The 19774-nt window shown below is 35.7% G+C and overlaps 1 protein-coding gene across 2 annotated transcripts in view; it reads left to right on the forward strand.

The window, feature by feature from the left end:
- mub (poly(rC)-binding protein mub) overlaps positions 1-19774 on the forward strand; it is a 346307-nt gene that overhangs the window by 179492 nt on the left and 147041 nt on the right. The window contains exon 1 of one of the 2 annotated variants that reach the window (XM_090163436.1): positions 14151-14689. The exons of the other annotated variant lie outside the window; for it this stretch is intronic. The gene's annotated coding sequence lies outside the window, so the exon portion shown is untranslated. Of the gene's footprint in view, positions 1-14150; positions 14690-19774 lie in introns of those variants that run through there. 2 annotated transcript variants of the gene reach the window in all.

Consider the following 19774-nt stretch of genomic DNA (forward strand, 5'->3'; position numbering starts at 1 on the left):
TCAGGGAATTTGACCCTTAAAAATATTGTGGCAAACCACACAACCAAATTCCTCGCCTTCAAACCAAAACCGCGTCATTCTGACAGACATTTAATGAAATACTGTTTTAATTATTTGAAAAAGTAGAGGATAATAAGGGAACATCCTATTTAAAAAGTTGGTATCTTCCCGAATGTTTGAGACAAACCACTGCGTTTTTCGCCACAGGTTTAAGAAATCCTAATAGAATATAAATCTACAAAGAAAACCACTTAATTTAAGTTATGTGGTTTTGGGTTTCAGGCGACGCTATTTCCAAATTTGGATGCAACTGGAATCAAGGTAGATCGGGTTACAAACCAATTATGTTCGGGTCAAATAATTTCAATCAAATCGTAGTTAAGTTGAATTTCATACGTGGTAATTGGATCAAATATAACAGATTTTAAGTTGTAATTTTCTATAGAGTAATGGCACTCCGTAGCTTTGACCATGGTCGCCAGTTTGGTCGCGATTTTTTATCTATAGGAAAAAGCATGGGTGACGTCACACTGCCATTACACTATTGAAATGTAAATTGAATCCGTCCAGTTTCGTATGTAGTTTTGGAATTTCATAATAATAACAAACAGCTAGGCTTATATCTAGCACTCATTTCTTCGTAAGAAGACGTAGCAGACGATAAAAAGTGAAGGTTAAGTTTTAGTTTCGTTTTGGAATATTAAATTCAGCATTTTTTATTTGAAATAAATAGTATTTAAAATTTTCAATATTTCTAATTCATTTTTCAATATTTTTTTAATAAAAAAAAGTGTTTTTAACAATGTAATATTTTCGGTGGTCAAAACTGGTCTAAACCAGTCTGTCTGGTTCTTGCCATTCCTGGGAGAGGATACATCGTGGGAAATACGAAACTCTTGCCAGCTGACTGGGAAGTAAAAAGGGGAAAACAGTTTTTGCGTTTTTTCATCCCTTTCGCGCATAGATCCTCTCGTAAACACTCGGGCAACAACTTTCGGAAGAGAGCGGGAATAGGGTAGTTATTACCGCGGCGTAAGCGAGATGCTACACTCGAGTCAAAGTCCGAGATGACAACGCCATCTAGGGCTCTACGCGAATGGTAATAGTCGCCAGCACTGTCCAGTGTCCACTCTACTCGGCTGTGCAATCTCCGCTGCCACTATAACGGGAATATATGGCGCGGGAAAAAACAGGTTCGCTGCATTTAGTTGGGTAAAGAGAACTCGATTACTATATAGTCGACGCGCTAGCTGCCCCTGCCCGTTCAGCAGCCCAACATTGCCCGCTCTACTTGATTTGAGGGCGCGTTTCTTCTCCGTTGATTCCTTTCAACAAGAAACAAGATGATAAATGACCAAATTTAGTTCGGTGCTTGAGTCGCCATTTGTATTCGTTTAATCGGACATTAATTTCATATTATTTTAGTTTCTTTAATTTAAAATTAATTTAGTTTCGTTAATTTAATATTCATTTAGTTTCGTTATTTTAATATTCGTTTCTTATTAATTTAATGTGCATTTCTTATTAATTTATTTTTGATAATTTAATATTAAGTGTCTTCTCAATTTTATTGGAATATTACCTGTCTTCTCAATTTTAGTGTAATATTACCTGTCTTCTCAATTTTAGTGTAATATTACCTGTCTTCTCAATTTTAGTGTAATATTACCTGTCTTCTCAATTTTAGTGTAATATTACCTGTCTTCTCAATTTTAGTGTAATATTACCTGTCTTCTCAATTTTAGTGTAATATTACCTGTCTTCTCAATTTTAGTGTAATATTACCTGTCTTCTCAATTTTAGTGTAATATTAATTTAATTTAGTCTTAGATTATTTCCCAATTTTAAATTAGTATTCGCTAAATTCTCAATTTTAAATTAGTATTGGTTAAATTCTGAATTTTTAATTAGTGTTGGCTAAATTCTTAATTTTAAATTAATATGGCCGAAATGCTTAATTTTAAATAAATATTGCCGAAATGCTTAATTTTAAATTAGTATTGGCTAAATTCTTAATTTTAATTTAATATTAATTTAAATCTAAAATAAGATTTTAAGTTGAACCCGCCGAACTACCTAGAGGAGAGGGCCTTAAACCTAGAACAGACAGCGACGAAGACGAAGCTATTAAACCCTCTATACCCTTGTTAAAAACTATTTCACACGTTATACCCATGGAGCAAGTTTGCAGATATCCAATCCTCTTCGTTTGGTAGTGGTGTCAAAAAAAAACGAAATTTTTCAAAATTGTCCCGGAGTATAATTCCGACGCCAGCTATGATGATCCGGTCCTAAAAGAAGGTAAAGAAATGAAAAAATGACCGAGGGAGGACGGCAACTAAAGACGCTTAGAGCAGAAGTTGGGATCGAAAAATCTTCGTTTTCCGGATACACGATCGATGGAGTTGCGAGGCATCTTCTATTAGGCTTGTAAGCCAGCGTGCAACACTGGCCAGAGTGGCTGCAACACTGGCTTCCCTCCTCCCCCTGCGAGAAATAACGGACCATTCCAGGATTGGGGTTATTTTTTCTTTCCCCGCTGCTTCAATGTTTACGCTAGAGTGGACGAAATTACTAATAAAGCACGGTTTGTTTGTATTATTATAAACAGAAGGATGTCGTGTTGCGGATTATTTTATCATTAATGAACTTCCTTGTCGATCAATTTTCGCTTTAGGCTTCAGCGTAGGGATTCTTTCTGGTATTTTATTCCTTCGAGTCCGCAATAGAATGTTGCAGAACTTGCAGTATGGATTAGATCGAACATTCTCTGTGGCTTTTTTTTTATTTATTTCCACTTTTATATCATCATTGTTTACTGGAGGATTTGGTTTCTTAGGTTAAATACGTCGTTTGTGAAATATTGAATTAGATAAAATTTGGGCTTTTGCGGTATGGATTAGATTGAATTAGATTAATCTCACTTATATATTTTTTAAATACAAAATCAAATAATTACAGGTATTATTTTTACGTAGTTAACCTTTTTAGAGACTTTATATTTATAGTTTTTGTTCGAGTGTTAAAAAAATGTACGACTGATTACTGATTTCCGAAATTTTCAAATGTTTCCATCGTATTTTAGTATTTCCCGATAATTGTTATTTCTCAATATTTTGGATATTTCTCCGATTTCTGTAGATTTGTAAAATTTCTCATGATTTTCTCAGATTGGTAATATTTTTCTTGATTTTCCCAGATTGGTAAAATTTATCTTGATTTCCTCAGATTGGTAAAAATGTATCTTAATTTTCTCAGATTGGTAAAAATTTATCTTAATTTTCTCAGATTGGTAAAATTTCTCTTGATTTCCTCAGATTGGTAAAACTTCTCTTGATTTTCTCAGATTAGTGAAATTTTCCCGGATTTATAAAATTTTCTATATTAGGTGAAATATTAATTTATATTTTTCGCTAATTGCGCGCAACATTTCTTAAGAGTCTCGTTTTTAATATTAAAATTCTTGCTGATTCCAACATTTTCAGAATTTAGCCTATGCGTCCGCGTCTATTTGAATCGCCCATAAATATAACATTATCGGAGCCGCGCATCAAATAGAGTCGTTGGCGCATTAGCGTATATATGAAAAGCGACCTTTTCAGGGGCGCTTTTTGAAATAATTCGCTAGTAATCTCACTGGCATCGGCGCCCTTTACAGCAGCGTGGCACGGCGGTGGTAGCAATATGGAGAAACTCTCCCCCATCCAACGCCCTTCATCGTCAGCATTTCCATTCAGAGATGTCGCTAGCTAAGCACCGCCCCCCTCTCTCCTGGTCCCGACGGTGTTGACGAAATCCCGCATCCTACCGTCGCTATTAGGCGCGTGGACCTCCTTTCACTATTTTTGCCGCGTAATTGAAATAGGCCCCGCTCTGGAGATGATCCCCGCACCTCTTCTCGTTTATCCATTTGCAAATTGACCAAGATGAGAGACAACGAATACTCCGACTGTACGTACATCCTACGCAGACGGTACCCCAGTTGGCGGTTTCGATCTCGCGGTCCGCTAAGGGTCCCGCTGGTTTCCCAAGTTTGATCCGGGTGCGCTTTAGTCTCAGCGCGATTCTCTCTTTATAAAATTTCGACGTTTTGCCGAAAGAGGCGCTAACTTCGCTTTGAATATTATTGATCTGTTTAAGATGGCGATTAATTTTCGCCTTTCACGTTTTGCGCCTTTCGCAAGTTTATATATCGGTGGCCGAAGTGGGCGGCAGCCCACCCCGATTTAGTATTCCGCCTTTTCCTCTTTGGCAGACGAGTTATCTAATGAATGGCCTACACCAAATTTGTTTTACATTTTTGCCTGACGCTTATCTTTGAAAAGGCCGCGTCATTACGGCGATTTGGTTATCTCGTCCCTCGCCGTATTACCTTATATTCCTCCGTGTTTAGATCGTAGCGGTTGATATAAAGTATGATAAGTTGAGCTTATGAAGTTGAATACGTTATTAATTGCGTGGTTTAATATGGTTTGGGAGAGTAGGCCAAAAATAGGCCTACCCCTGTAAAAGTGTTCTACCCGTCTTGCACCGGTGTTCAGGGAGAAGCTTATTCTTCGAGTATTTCTTTCGGGAGAATAGACCAAAAATAGGCCTGCCCCTGTAAAAGTGTTCTATCCGTCTGCACCGGTGTTCAGGGAGAAGCTTATTCTTAGAGTATTTCGTTGGTAACGTTGTGATATTATTAAATAAAAACACTTACTATAAATTGTGGATAGAAGTATCGCCTCGTACTGTTCAATTACCAATAAACGCCTAAATCGTATGATCATTTTCTAGCTGGTAAACGTCGAAATTCAGATTTAGTTTCTGGATATTACAACAGATGTCGCTATATTTTCTATAACGTTTTCTAAAGAAATTAATGCGTCGCAATTTGCGTTAATATTTATCGAAGGGGGGGGGTGTACCTTTTAAGGATGTCGAGAAGAAGGAGCGAATTGATCATCGGAGGAAGGGTCAATTTGTGTTGGCGCGTATGCTACGGCCGCTCTTAAATAACCTCTGGCGCCGGCACTCGGTGTTTGATTGTCGAATGAAAGTCAAGACCGTCCTCATCCCGGATTTTCGCGACGAAGCCTTCCAACGCCTTCCTCTCTCCGGGTCGGTTTATTCTTAACTGACGTCGCCGGGGTCATTCACGGAACAATGTCAATATCCGACAGGAATAGAAGAGGACGCATTAAAGGGTCCTCTTTAATACCACCTTTTAACGCTAGGCGGCGTCTTCCTCTCGCCTTACAGCGAACGCGCGGGTCACCCGTAGCTGTCATGTTTACATCCGCAAAGTCTATTTACTCAGCTGTTGACGGGACTTGTCATTTTTAGCGCGTGAAAAACGGGAAAGGTGCTCGCCTTTCGTGCCGCGCTGTCAACTCCGCTCGACTCGCTCTCGTCTTTAGGGCGGAAAACGCGGCCTATCTACGTATAACCTCTCCCAAACTCGCTTGACGGTTCGCGAGAGGGTTGGGGGAAAGGGTGAAGTTGGAGGCTCGCGGGTTTGCACCCTTCCTCCCCGCTGCCAAACTACGTAATCAAAATAGACGCGAGTGGGGAAGCTGCCGTGCAGGGGCTCCTACTTCACCCTCTCTCGCTGTGCAAAGTTTCCTCCTGGGAGTGGCTAAGCTCTTGATTGTCGGATGAAAAGAACTTTTATATTGCTGTCCACGGACGATATACAAAAGAGGCGGAATCTACTTGACGAGACTTTTTAAACTTAATTTCGGTTGAATGGAAAGACGGTTGGCAAACTCACGCATTTTAAAAAAAACAAAAGTCATGTTTTTTTGTTTATAAAATCAAACTAAATAAAACAATGAAATTTATTTTAAACGAGTCTACGACCATTAGTCGGAAACTTTCATTTACTTTTGTAACCAAATGGTGGTGCGATAATTGGGTGAAAATTAATTTAGTGTTGTTATTTTTCCGGGAAAATTAAATGTGGAAAAAGTTCCAGAACATTTTCCGAAAATCGGAAAAATAAAAACTTAACAAATTACTAATTGTATTCGCAAATTAACAAATTAATTTTTAAGTTTATGATTTGATTTTATAATATAATATAACAAAACATGATATTATATTATGTTATGTTTTAGAGTTGTTAATTTTCCGGAAAAATAAAATACGGAAAAATTTCCAGAAAATAGGAAAAATAAAAAATAGAAACAAAAATGACTTTTTAAGGGTTTTAAATGTTTTAAACTTTTTATCGATATAACATGTCTAAAAACAGTAAACATACTACAAAACATTAATAGTGTTACATTTTTAATCAGTTGAAACTTAGTCTAGAGGTTTCGTTTTTTTTTAGATTCGAAAAAATGAGGCGAAAATTCTGCTTTATTGAAATTTGCAAACAATACTAGACTAATCATGGAATGAAAACTTTCTTTTCGGAAAATTTTCCGACTTACAACACTAGATTAATTGAAGAATGCGTTTTATAGGTGAACGCAATTTTTGGTGGTGGCCCAAGATAACACAGAACTCCGCTTCAGAGCTTTCCATTTGACGGTTTTGTAACGAAGCGGTTACCCACTTTCACCACGTGACCTCCGAAAAATCTGCCTCCCTAAGTGGCTTTAGTACGCTAGCTATAGTTGGTTGCCATAGTAACTGCGGAGCTAAATTTTTCGGAGTTCCGGCAGGACCTAGGTAAACGCTTTTTACTAAAGTGATTTCCAATCTACGGTGCGAGGTCAGTATTATGTGTGGTTAACAATCGTCGTTGATCCAAATGTCGCAATCCCCCAAATGCCGCGTTCACTGAAAATCCTTTTTCATTGGTTTTTGTTCTTTATTTAGCTTAAAATAACTGTTTTCCAAATAAATAAACAATAAAAACCTAGCTTAAAAAAGCTGTTTTCCAAATAAACAATAAAAACGTAGCTTAAAATAACTGTTTTCCAAATAAACAATAAAAACCTAGCTTAAAATAACTGTTTTCCAAATAAATAAACAATAAAAACCTAGCTTAAAATAACTGTTTTCCAAATAAACAATAAAAACCTAGCTTAAAATAACTGTTTTCCAAATAAATAAACAATAAAAACCTAGCTTAAAATAACTGTTTTCCAAATAAACAATAAAAACCTAGCTTAAAATAACTGTTTTCCAAATAAATAAACAATAAAAACCTAGCTTAAAATAACTGTTTTCCAAATAAACAATAAAAACCTAGCTTAAAATAACTGTTTTCCAAATAAACAATAAAAACCTAGCTTAAAATAACTGTTTTCCAAATAAACAATAAAAACCTAGCTTAAAATAACTGTTTTCCAAATAAATAAACAATAAAAACCTAGTTCAGATCATTTTTTTTATAATAATAACTGCTTAAAACACTTTCAACAAATTGGTATTTTTTAAATGGTTGTTTAAAATAAGTTGTAACCATTAGCCAACCCTTTGAAATCCGTTTGGATGTGTTGACTTGAAGACGAACTTCATTTTGGTGGATATTTGTTTAATCTCGCATACATTTTTCGACTTCTCTGATTCACTGCAAATGCTTGCGTCCGTATGTCGTAAACCAGACACGAATGTTATATAATTTTTAATAGAGATCTAGTTAAGTAAGACAAACATCCAAAATCTAATTCATTCGCGATTTATTCAATATAAATATTAATTGCAGTTTTAAATGGATCGAAATGAGTTATATTTTAAGTAATTTGAGTGATTAATTTTATTATGGTTATTATTCGGAACGTACTAAGAGTAGAGATGGGAAAGGTATTTTTAACTTCGAGGCGGGTTTCGGCTGTCGTTAAAAGCCAGCTTAAAACCTTTTATCGTTCGCGTTTCTATAAACGCATTATAACTTATAGAGCTGAGTAAAAACAATTACTCGGCTTTGCAATTTTACGTATTAAATCTCCATTTAGAATATTTCGTAATCTCATTACCAATCTCCGGTAATTTATGGAGAAAATTGGGAAAAGGTTTCGTTCCACTCTTCTAAAATGTAAAGCATCGATAAATCCCGCATTTAGTCTATAATGGTTTTAAAAGTTTTGCTGCGAAATTTTTCGAGACGCGCCAAACCATTATTTCCGTATAACTGAATTAAGTCGGCCTGCCTGGAGAAATAATGCGCTAGCTCATTCCTCAACTGTGGGTTACAAGTATGAATTCTCGCACACCTCCGCCTGTCGTCTGAAGTGTTCTAAAAATACCATTGTTTTAGAATATTGGGCATACCACTGGTAAATAGTGGTTTATATTGTATTCATTGTTTGGAATCAAGAAAATCAACTTTAGAAGATCTTAAACTTAATTTTCAATTCTCTGTTCTAAATCTTTAAGATTTTATCTCCATAAATGTAGGATTATCTAAATAATTAATGGAAATGAATTATTTACCATTATCAGGGTTGATACAGACCTGAAAAACTTGGAAATATCCGGAAAATTCAATTTTTTGTAAAAATCAGGGAAATTTATGAGGTTTCAAATATTTTCCCGTAATTAGTACAAATTTACATCAATAACTGTTCTTATACCAAATGTATCTACCTTTTTTCACAAATAATAATAATATTTGACTTTATTACACCTTTTATATGATAATATGGAACCAATTTAGTTTAAATGATAATCATGAAACGAGTTACTCGGTAATTGTTGCTATCTTGCACCTGGAAAAATCAGGGAAATATCCGTAGGAAAACCGGGAAATATCAGGGAAATCGGGAACCCTGATTATCTACCATTATTTACCACTTTGCCCATTTTATACCATAACGTTATTTACCATTATTAATTTATTTACCGCCTGTTAAATAAAATAAGATGTCGGGCTGATTTCATTGAGAATAACCTCACATAATAATTCTTCTTAAAGGGACACAAAATCGTTACAAGAATTCGGGACGAATTTCAGGTAGTTCCTCCCCTTCACAAAACGTGATTCTGTCGTCCCACCCGCAAAATTTAAACAAATCTGTGGCCCTTTAATGAATAATTGAAAATTTTGCCGGCTCAGTCGCCATTTTTCAACCGCGAAAATTTAATCAATACTGAAATTAGTAAACAAGCAATGCAATTTTTTATATTTTTGTAACGTAAAATCTGAACCTTTAACAAATTAAGTAATAACCGTAATATTTTATTACCAAAATATTGGAACTCTCGTGCGATAAGTAAAAGCTAAAAATATCAAGTTTCATATTTAAGAGAGTAAGCAACTAGAAGTTTGAACAACAACGTTGATAGTGTATACCTATAGTTTGTGGAATTATATTCTTTAAAATCGGTATTTGTATATTGCTATGATCCAAAGTCCGAGTGTTTGAGTACCCGTGTTTACACTTGTACCGGTTCGTTAGTTTACAATGCTAAAGTGCGTTTCAATTTAGACCACTTTGTACCCTTTTTATCATGCATGGCGCTTTTGAAAGATAATTAAGTATAGTATAATATAATTAATAATAATATACTATTATACTATATACTATACCTGTAATTCCTGGAAAAATCATGGGAATTTTAAAAATTACTCTTAAATTATGGAAATATCAGGGAATTTTAAAAATTACTCTTAAATCATGGAAATGTCAGGGAATTTTAAAAATTACTCTTAAATCATGGAAATGTCAGGGAATTTTAAAAATTAGTCTAAAATCATGGAAATGCCAGGGAATTTTAAAAATTACTCTTAAATCATGGAAATGTCAGGGAATTTTAAAAATTAGTATAATCATGGAAATGTCAGGGAATTTTAAAAATTAGTATAATCATGGAAATGTCAGGGAATTTTAAAAATTAATCTAAAATCATGGAAATGTCAGGGATTTTTAAAAATTAGTTTAAAATCATGGAAATGACAGGGAATTCTAAAAATAAGTTTAAAATCATGGAAATGTCAGGGAATTCTAAAAATAAGTTTAAAATCATGGAAATGTCAGGGAATTTTAAAAATTATTCTAAAATCATGGAAATGTCGGGGAATTTAATTTTGGTTTGCCAATAGGAAACCTTTACTAAAATATAGGTAAAAAATACTAAATTTTGGCACAAAATAAGTCAGGGAAAACCTGGAAAAGTCAGGGTATTTGAATCTGAAAAACCTATGGCAACATTACATTACATTATTTTATATTGTTAATAATAATTATTTCGATTTGTTTCACTTGAAAATGGCAATTAGGAGTATTTTATCAAACACTGTTGTTACGTAACAAGACAGAAATATGTCATCATTTTTAAATCTTAAAATATTCGAATATATAAACTTGAAAAACAAAGCGTCAAAAATGATCAAGTGATTCCTTGCCGTTGTTCAAACGTCTAGAGCGCTCTATTGAGATGAATTCCTCTTTGCCAGTAAATAGGGAAGTTAAAGTTCTTTTTCGGTATCTAACAGGGTTGCCAGACGTCCGGGAAAACCGGGAATTATAAGAATTTATAAAAAGTCAGGGAATTCAATTTTATCTTGACACTTTTTGAAGGTAATTTTACTCTACAGGGTTGCCACACGTCAGGGAAAAGTCAGGGAATTTAAAAATGGGTCTAAAAAGTCAGGGAATTTTAAGAATTGGTAAAAATTCAGGGAAAAGTCAGGGAATTAAATTTTATCTTGGCACTTTTTGAAGGTAATTTAACTCTAGATCTATGATAAATTCCATGATTATCATTTATTTCCTTGAATGTTTGGCTAATTTTTTCAACATTGCAATAACCTTTTTACTGAAATATAAATCCATTTAAATTTATTAACTTCTGATAAAAGTAAAATATAAACTAAAAATTTTGGCCTTTAAAAGTCAGGAAAAATTTCTTTAAGTGGTCAGGGGTCAGGGAATTTGAATCCGAAAATTTGGTGGCAACCCTGTCTAACCTCATCTCTAAGATACGACTAAAACTCTTCAGTATCTAACAATGTAAAGTTTAACGCGCTCTCGCGTAAGTTTAATTATCAATATTTTAATTGAAGAATCCGGCAAATTCCGCGAGGCTAACTAGGTCCGTGTCTCCCAGGGGTGATTATTACGAACTATTTTGTCGGACTTCGTGATTGTGGCGTTGAAACAACCCCCTTGTACGAGTGATATCCTCCTCGTGAGAAGCGGTTCGTCTAATTCTCGCGTTCCATCTGGTACCCCGGGTAGCTAACTTTACCTCGTAGCTCGGTTACCATGACAGCGATCCGTTCCTTCGCGCGTGATCTTTATTATTCCGCTAGCCGTTCCTAGAGGGAGCGCTCAACGTTTCAGAATGTTTATTGGATATTTAATAGTTGGCAATCTTTCGTCCGCTGTTCTTGGACGCTCGTTTATTCTCCAACGGCTCGTAAACTGGGCATCGTATTAACGTCCTTTGGATATCGGAGAATTTGAAACGGGATTAGGGTTCAGTCTTAACGGTGAGGGATTAAAACGGTATATTGAGAAATTGGGAAGCTGGCTCGTTTTCGTTCGATTTTAAACAGGGGCGGGAATACGGATGCCCCCAGTGGATAATACGGAAGGCGAGAGCTTGACGAAGAGCCCGTCAGAGGGCGTTGCGGAGGCGCTTAAGGAAGGCTGACGGGTTCAGTCTGCTCTGGGCGGAGTTGATAGGCCGTATCCTTTGAGAGTAGGCTGTCGTTGCCGATTCGCGTTTCCGATGCTTACAAAGGGATGAAATGATTTAGTTATAATCTTAACTAGCTAAAGCCTAATACATTCGCGGGCGCTTCTGGGCCTGTCAGCAACCTCGCTTCCTCTCGTTTCGCTTTCCCCAATAGCCTAATCCCAAGTTTATTTTACACACTTTTCACGAAGCGCTTATAATACGACCCTCTATTCAAAGTAGCTATTGAAATTAAATTCGCGGCTGCTCTAAATTTAGAAATCCAACCTGTGGGGCTATCCTTTCCCTACGCGACCTTTGACCTATTCCGTTTGGTTTTGAAAAGCTCTTATACAGGGTTGCCACACGTCAGGGGAAATCAGGGAAAAGTCAGATAATTTAAATGTTATAACAGCACTTTTATTGAGAAACTTGGGTTAAAGTCAATATTATTTTTCTAATAAATTACTCGTATATTTATTTTACCAATATCTCCCGTCTAATCCATTGGATATTTAGCTACTCTTTCTTTGTATTATTTGTAAATAAATGATTAGTTCTTCTCGAGGGTATCAAACTTATTCAGTCGTACGTCAATAGCTAATGTCCCGAAGCATGTTAAAAGATAATTATAGTACTTAGCCGCAAAGTTGAATTTGTTCTAATTTACTCTTAAAATAAATTTACATTTATAATATTTAAAAAAAACACACAGGTAAAAGGTCAGCGAATTTTAAGAATTTGTTTTTTATTTTGAAAATTTTATGAACGTAATTTTACTATAGTTCTGTGACAAATTCAGTAAATATTTTTAACTCCTTAAAAGTTCTGGTCAGTTTTTGAACGTTGAAAAAAAGATAAATTTGTTTAATCATAACATTTACATATTACAAATAGCAGTTGAAGTACATTTATTCACTTTCTATTAAAGTAAAATATAAAATTAAAAATTACATAATTTTAGCCCTTTTAAAGGTCAGGCAGGGCGCATAGGGAAACGTCGGAGAATTTAAATAAGAAAATATTGGTAACCTTGGATTAGAAGGTAGCTAATAATTAATAACCTGATATGTCTAGTATGCATTTTTAATGTTTACTATAAATACCTTTATTTTCACCTATTTTCCTATAATTTAACGGTCTTTTGAAAATGAAAGAACCTTTTTGTATGTGTCCTAGAACATCTAGTGAAAACTAACACTTTCAAACAAAATCTTAAAATGTACAAACTTTGTAAATCCGCTAAGTGATCCAATAATCCCAGAAAGCAGTATATAAAAAACTATCAATATTCTAGGTGATTCGAGTCATAGTATACCGAGATGCAATAATTACCCTATTATTTTTTCCTATATTTTCTTATTTAGTGTCCTATATTTTTCTATAATTGGCCTATTAAGTTTCCTATATTTTCCTATAATTCGGCTATTTTATTTCCTATGTTTTCGTATAATTCGCCTCTAAAATTCCTATATTTTCCTATAATTTTTATATTTTATTTCCTATATTTTCGTATAATTCGCCTCTAAAATTCCTTTATTTTCCTATAATTTGGCTATTTTATTTCCTATATTTTCGTATAATTCGCCTCAAAAATTCCAATATTTTCCTATAATTTTGCTATTTTATTTCCTATATTTTCCTATAATTCGTCTCTAAAATTCCTATTTTTCCTATAAACATTTCAAAGTTTTTACCTGGTCACCCTGCCCACTGTTTTATAAATGCGGAATAAAACACGAAGGAAAAAAAATCTGGCCAATGCGTGTTTAGATCCCGGTCGATAAGACGGTGCCCGTAAAGCAGCGACCTACCCCACCTTATTCCATCGTGTCTTTCGTTTATATCGAAATTCCAACTATTTACTTTTAATAGAAAAGCACGATTTGTTCTAGTGTTGTTAATTTTCCGGAAAAATAAAATGCGGAAAAATTTTCCAGAAAAGTTTCCGTAAATCGGAAAAATACAAAATTGAAACATAAATTACTTTTTAAGGGTTTTTAATGTTTTTAACTTTTTATCGATATAAATGTCTAATATCAGTAAACATACTACAAAACATTAATAGCGTTACATTGTTAATCAGTTTAAAGCTAGTCTAGAGGTTTAGTTTTACTTTTAGATTCGAAAAAATGAGGCGAAAATGCCGCTTTATTTAAATTTACAAACAATATATTAGACTAATCATGGAATGTAAACTTTTTTATTTTTTGCTGAAAAATACGGAAAATTTTCTTGAAAAAAGGCCTCGGTCATTTACCGGAAAATACGGAAAATTTTCCGAACAAAAGGTCTCGGTCATTTTCCGACTTACAACACTAATTCGTTTTAATCTCCATTCCGTCTTTTGTAGCTACATTACGCGGGTTTTCTAGCCCTCATCTCCTTTCGTGAGGGGGAAGTCCGAGAGAAAATAAATGCTCTCATTATTTTAGCTCTCTCCGGGCCGCTCATCTTGGATTCAAAAATCGACTCGGCGCGGCTGCAGGCGGGAGAGGAGAGCGCCTCCCCATCCTCCCCCGCCTCCCCATCCTCCACCGCCATCGCGATCCTCCCCCGCAGAAGCTCTCCCTCCTCCGTCCGTTGGCCGCCGCAGACGACGAACACTCAGTCTCGCGCCGGGCTTGCACAACGGCGCACCGAATCGACGCGAGCTCTTCTATTTCGATCCCGAGCCACGATCGGAAGAATCAGAATCCCTTCCGACGAAATTAAACCAGATTTCGCGTTTTAGACCGAACCCCCGCGTTCCATCTCATTTTACTTCCATTCCTCGCCGCGGAAAGTCGCGACCGTCGACCGGATTTTCTTCCAAACGTATTATTTATATTCTAAAGTCGCGGAAGGCGTTTTCGTCGCGTCGTTTCCGGGGTTAGCTTCGTCGTTTTAATCTCGATTGGTTTTCTTTTGGCACCCGCGCCCCCGGCTGATAGGGGACCCTTTCTTAACAGTTTCGCGAGGGCCGATATTTTTATTATTGTTTCGCTGAATTGAGCGCCTGGTTCGATCTCGTAGTCGGTCTCTTGGCGCCATCGACCTTGACAAAGGCTTCCTTCCACTACACGCCTCTCGTTGACGTCAGAATCCGCGGGACGCAGGGATGACAGTGACGTAAACGATTCAGTCACAGGTAACTTTCTTCGCCACGTTGTTAATCGTGACTCTTCAGGTAAATGTCGAAATTTGCGAATACGAAATTTTACAAATTTTCTATTTCAAAATACCAGCTTATTTTAAAAATTATATTAAATAAAATTATATTATTTTAAATTTAATTTTTCTTAATTTTAATTTTTACCGTGCGTTAATCACCATTAACTTTCGATTTCGCCGAAATTTCGACATTTACTCTAATCATAAGCCTTTGAATATTACGTTAGTTTCATTTTGCAGCAAAGAATTTTACACGGCGGGTGTAATTTTATTTAAATTTATGTTTGAATTTTGCAAAGTGAAGCTAGCGCCGTTAAGCCTAAATGCTAACGCGTTTCTTTAAAAAAAAATTGTGCCCATTCGTATGTATGAAATAAGATTTCCGCGAATTGTAAAGGTACGCTTTAGAAAAGCCGGTCGGGTTTTTTGTACGCGATGTAGGAAATTACCCTTTTACCAGCTTATAGTGTGATATGGGCCAAAAACCGTAAATTCTTTGGAAATAAGAAATTCGTAAGGTAATTCGGTGTCATTCGTGGCGAATTCTATCTATCCGTCATTGTCAGACCGCTCTTAGCCGCTAGAGGAAAACGTTTCCGCTCCCACACGTAAAAACTCTCTCTTCGTTTCATCTTTTTAATTCATTCCGATTTGGTACTAGTAGATAAAGCGATGTATTCGCGTACACTGTCAAATAACCTAGGTTATGTTACGCGTAAACCGGCTTTATTTACGAGAGAATAGCCTATGTTTAAAGACAGTGGACTTTAAGGCGAGTATACCGTTACAAAATTAGCCAATTTTAATGCGAAAATATAGCGATTATGTAGGTATATTTTTAGCCTCGAAAATATTAAAATTTCATAGCGAAGTCTACCATATCGACGTAACGACTTTCACTCAATTAGCGTTATATTTTTACGATTAACGTTCTTTTAGATAGTCAAAAGTTTTATAATTTATAATCTTCGTTGTAAAGGTAGAGTCACTTAAATCTGGAATTTGTATAGATTTTGGTTATTTTTCTAGCTAAAAAGGGCATAACGTGTATTGTTTTCAATTGATACGATAAAAATAATCCTAAACTATTGTCTGATAAATCGGTGTCGAATGTTGTCGTTATCTGAAAAATAAGGGTATTGTTAAAGTCAAGATTTATTCATTGGATCGTATCAGTTTTGGAGTGCCGAATCAATGATGAAATTTGGAGTACTACGCCTTTGAATTAATTAATCTAAAAGTATTAGATTTTGACGTTATAAAAAAAATCCGGAGTTAGTTTAAAATTCTTTCGATTTCCCTTGATAAATGGTACTCGAGACGGTCTATTTTTCACCTGCTCCGTCGATAGACAAGTAAGGTTAATGGTTTTTAGGGTTCCGGGGGAGAATTCATCCCCGGTTGTCATGGTGACGGTCTTGCCTGGCAGGAAGGGAAGAAAACGTCTCTTCGGTAAATAGTCAATCGCAGTTGGCACTATCCTAGGATGCGAAATAGCCTCGTCTGGCGTACCTCCTCTGTCCTGACAACCACCGGTGGTTTCAACTTAGCGGGGATTTCGACGCGAGTCTTTGGTGGGATGAATCTTTAAAATTTTCCCTCGAGCAGCGTAGTTCGGCGCGTTTTTATCGGGCTCCTCCTCTATAAAGGCTTAGGCTCTCAAATTTCACCTGTGAGAACCGATACATTCCGCCTTTCTTTCGCGTACCGATCAAAATGTGTACAAAAAAAAAGTTCATGTTCCCACCTCGCGTAACGGTTCTTTTCCTGTATTTATGGTTTTTAGTCACACCCTGCTACCCAGTTGAGCGAGAAACGTATGGATTAGTGCCCCTCGTTGTTGTTGTTGTTGTTGTTATCGGTACGTGACTGCGACTCGATTTTTGCAATTTATCTCCCTATCGTTAAGTTAAACACTGGGTATCTGATAAATATTGAATATTTTTATAAAAATGAAGAGTGAAACTATTATTACCGTCTCGACTATCTTGTTTTTAAGAGTGGCGATCCCTAGCGGTTACGATCGGCGAACTCGAAACCCATTTGAAACGGGTACGTGGTCACACACATTTTCGCATTGACCATGTCCAAGCTTCGCGTACTATAACCCGTACTACAAACATAATATTGCCTGGGGGGTAAACTGATATTGCATTTTTTGCGGGAGGGGAAAATCCCCAAAAAGGGTGATAGGTGTATGTATGCTTAAGGGGAAACTCTGGGGCATTTTTGCGATCTGGAATAAATGGCTGATACTTTTTTTTTATTTATTCCTCGGCTGAACTATGATGCGGTTTTTTATTTATGATTGGTCGTATCTTTATATTCCACGCTCTCGCTCCATCGACGTTTCCCTCCCTCCCTTCGAGGGGGCGCTGAGATAACCGTTCTCCGCTACTCCCGGATGAATCCAGCAGTAGCGCTTTTAAAGGCGTTTTTCGTACGCGTTCGAAGTTGCCCCGTACGGATACGGTTTTACTTCGTAAATTATTTTATTCCCGTTCAGTCTCCCTATTCAAAAGGTTTTTTTTATCTCTTTCGTACGTTCATTTTTTAAGAACCACTCTTTTTAATATTTCTTTAGGATTAAATAAAAAAAACTGCTTTTATTGAAAACAATTTTCTAGATTAAAGTCAAAATTGCGTTTTGGAACGATGTTGTACTGTCTCTTTCAAAAAAATGGTATTGGAGAGATTTTTTTATGAGTTTTGTGTTTATTACTCTTTATCAGCGCGATGCGTTTCGTATATTTTTTGCGGTTGTTTTAAACTTCAAAATTTTCACCGTTTTGTTATTTTTTTTATTGCCCACAAAATGAATTATTTTGATTTAAATTATTTGAATAATTCGTTTAATGGTATTAAAAAAATAAACTTTGTTTTCTTAATATGAGTTAAACGTAGCTACTAAAAGCAGTTAATCTTTATGAATGAAACCTTTAATAATACAGGGTTGCCACAAGTCCGGTTAAAACAGGGAAATATCAGGAAATTTATAGAGTTTTGAGAAAAATCAGAGAATTTTTAGAGTTTGAGAAAAGTTAGGGAATTTAAACTATAACTTACACTAAAATAAAATCTGATAAAAGTAAAATATAAGTTTCCAAAATGACACATTTTGGCTCTAAAAAAAAGTCATAGAGAAACTGAAATTTTATGTGGCAAACCTTTAATACTTGAAGCCATTATTTGCGACAGTCATAATAGAAGGTACGTTTCGTATTTTCAGCGAAATTAATGGTGTAATTACGGTTATCTATTGAGAAGGGTGAGTTAGCCCGTTTCTAGAAGTATAATAGTGAAATCAGATATGCGTTATTAAGTATCCAAAAAAGCTGTTAGGCATTTATTTAAGGTAAAGGATGGAAATTAACCCTCTACCCCGAGTGGGGTAGGAGGTCCAAAGTAGGTGTTTTGGCATTAAATAGATTATCCGTAAGAGGTCGCCTCGGTGTCAGAATAGTTTTTCACGCGGGGGCAGCCATTACCGCGTCACTATCGGCGAGCCCTGCTAATGGCCGTTAGTTCCGAATCAGTGACTCGCTGCTTTCGCCCACACCTCTACCATCAGTCCTCCGCGCTGATATGCCGCGATCCATAGAGCCACCCAACGCTTTAAAGCCGAATTGCCTTTAGCCGCGCTTTTTTTGGTGAGCTTGACATTTACTACGCTATTACCCGCAATACGGGACGATATGGGCCTTACGTCAAGTTAAATTGACGAAACGTATCCATGAGGGGATTCGGTCCTACGGGTTACGGCCGCTGTTTGTTTAGGCTGTCGCTGTTGGCGTAGGTGGGTAATGGTACCGCGACGAGGTTGGTAAATATTAGGCCATCTTCAATATCTCCATAAACTGTGGGATATTTACCCCTGGCTTACCGTTCGACTCCACGTTGGGTTCCAAGGCTCTATGCGGGGTTGGCATGAACCAGGCAGTCTGGTTTAAACCGGTTTTAACCCCCGAAAAATCCATTGCAGGGACCCCAGAGGTCTTATAATTCCTATAAAATCCTATATTTTAGAAAATGTCCTATAACATCCTATATTTTTAGCAAATGTCCTATAAAATCCTATAATTTTGATATTTTGCCCATTTCAAATCCAGCCATTCAGTTAAATTGCTAGATTTAGCTATAGGATAAAATCCTATACCAAGTCATTCTAGTCTATACTTTTGTTATTGTTAACATGGTTAGCTACTAGTATAATTTTGTGATAAAATGGCTAAATAGTTTAATTTTTTTAAGTGAAAATCAAAGATTTATTTCTCTAAATATAGATTTTGTTTTTAAATACATAAAGCTAGTAAGTTAAATAGCATATATAGTCCTATAAAATCCTATAATTTTGTAAAAATTGTCCTATAAAGTCCTATATTTTTAGAAATATAATCCTATTTTTCCTATAAAAAAATTCAAGATTTGAGTGGGGGCCCTGCCATTGTTTAAACCACTTTTTTAAATAAATATATATTGAGAAATGAATTAGAGATATTGAAAAAACTAAAACTAAACCTTCCCTTTTTGTCGTAAGTAATGAGAGCTAGATATAAGCAATTAGGTGATCTTAAAATTCATTTTGTGCGTGAAAATATGCCGCCATGTTAGGTTATAAAAGCGGGTAAATAAGACTGCTATACCTCACAATATAAAGGTACTGTCACCCGCAAAAACGTAATTTTGAAATCGGGCAATTTGAGCATTTTCGAAGAAATTAGGGGTAGATATAAGCAATTTGAGAATTTTTTTATTAATGGTATTAACTGGTTTTAACTATACTGGATTTTTACATTTTTAAAAAAGCCGGTTTTTTGCCAACCCTGAGTTCTATGAGGTCACTTTTAGGGTTACTATTTTACAGTCTCTGTTTTTCCCATAAAAATAGACCTCTCTTTGCCAACGGCACTGGTAATAAAACAGTGTACACTCGCATGTTTCCGCAATACGAATTTCTGGCTGAAGCTACTAGCACTGATATTTCTCGTATTTAAAAGATTATTTTATCTACAATCGGGGGTTATTGATTTATAATTTCATTTCGTATCGAAACGATCGATTT

This window comes from Leiobunum rupestre, chromosome 11 (genome assembly GCF_980474605.1).
Source record: "Leiobunum rupestre chromosome 11, qqLeiRupe1.1.hap1, whole genome shotgun sequence".
NCBI lineage: Eukaryota > Metazoa > Arthropoda > Arachnida > Opiliones > Sclerosomatidae > Leiobunum > Leiobunum rupestre.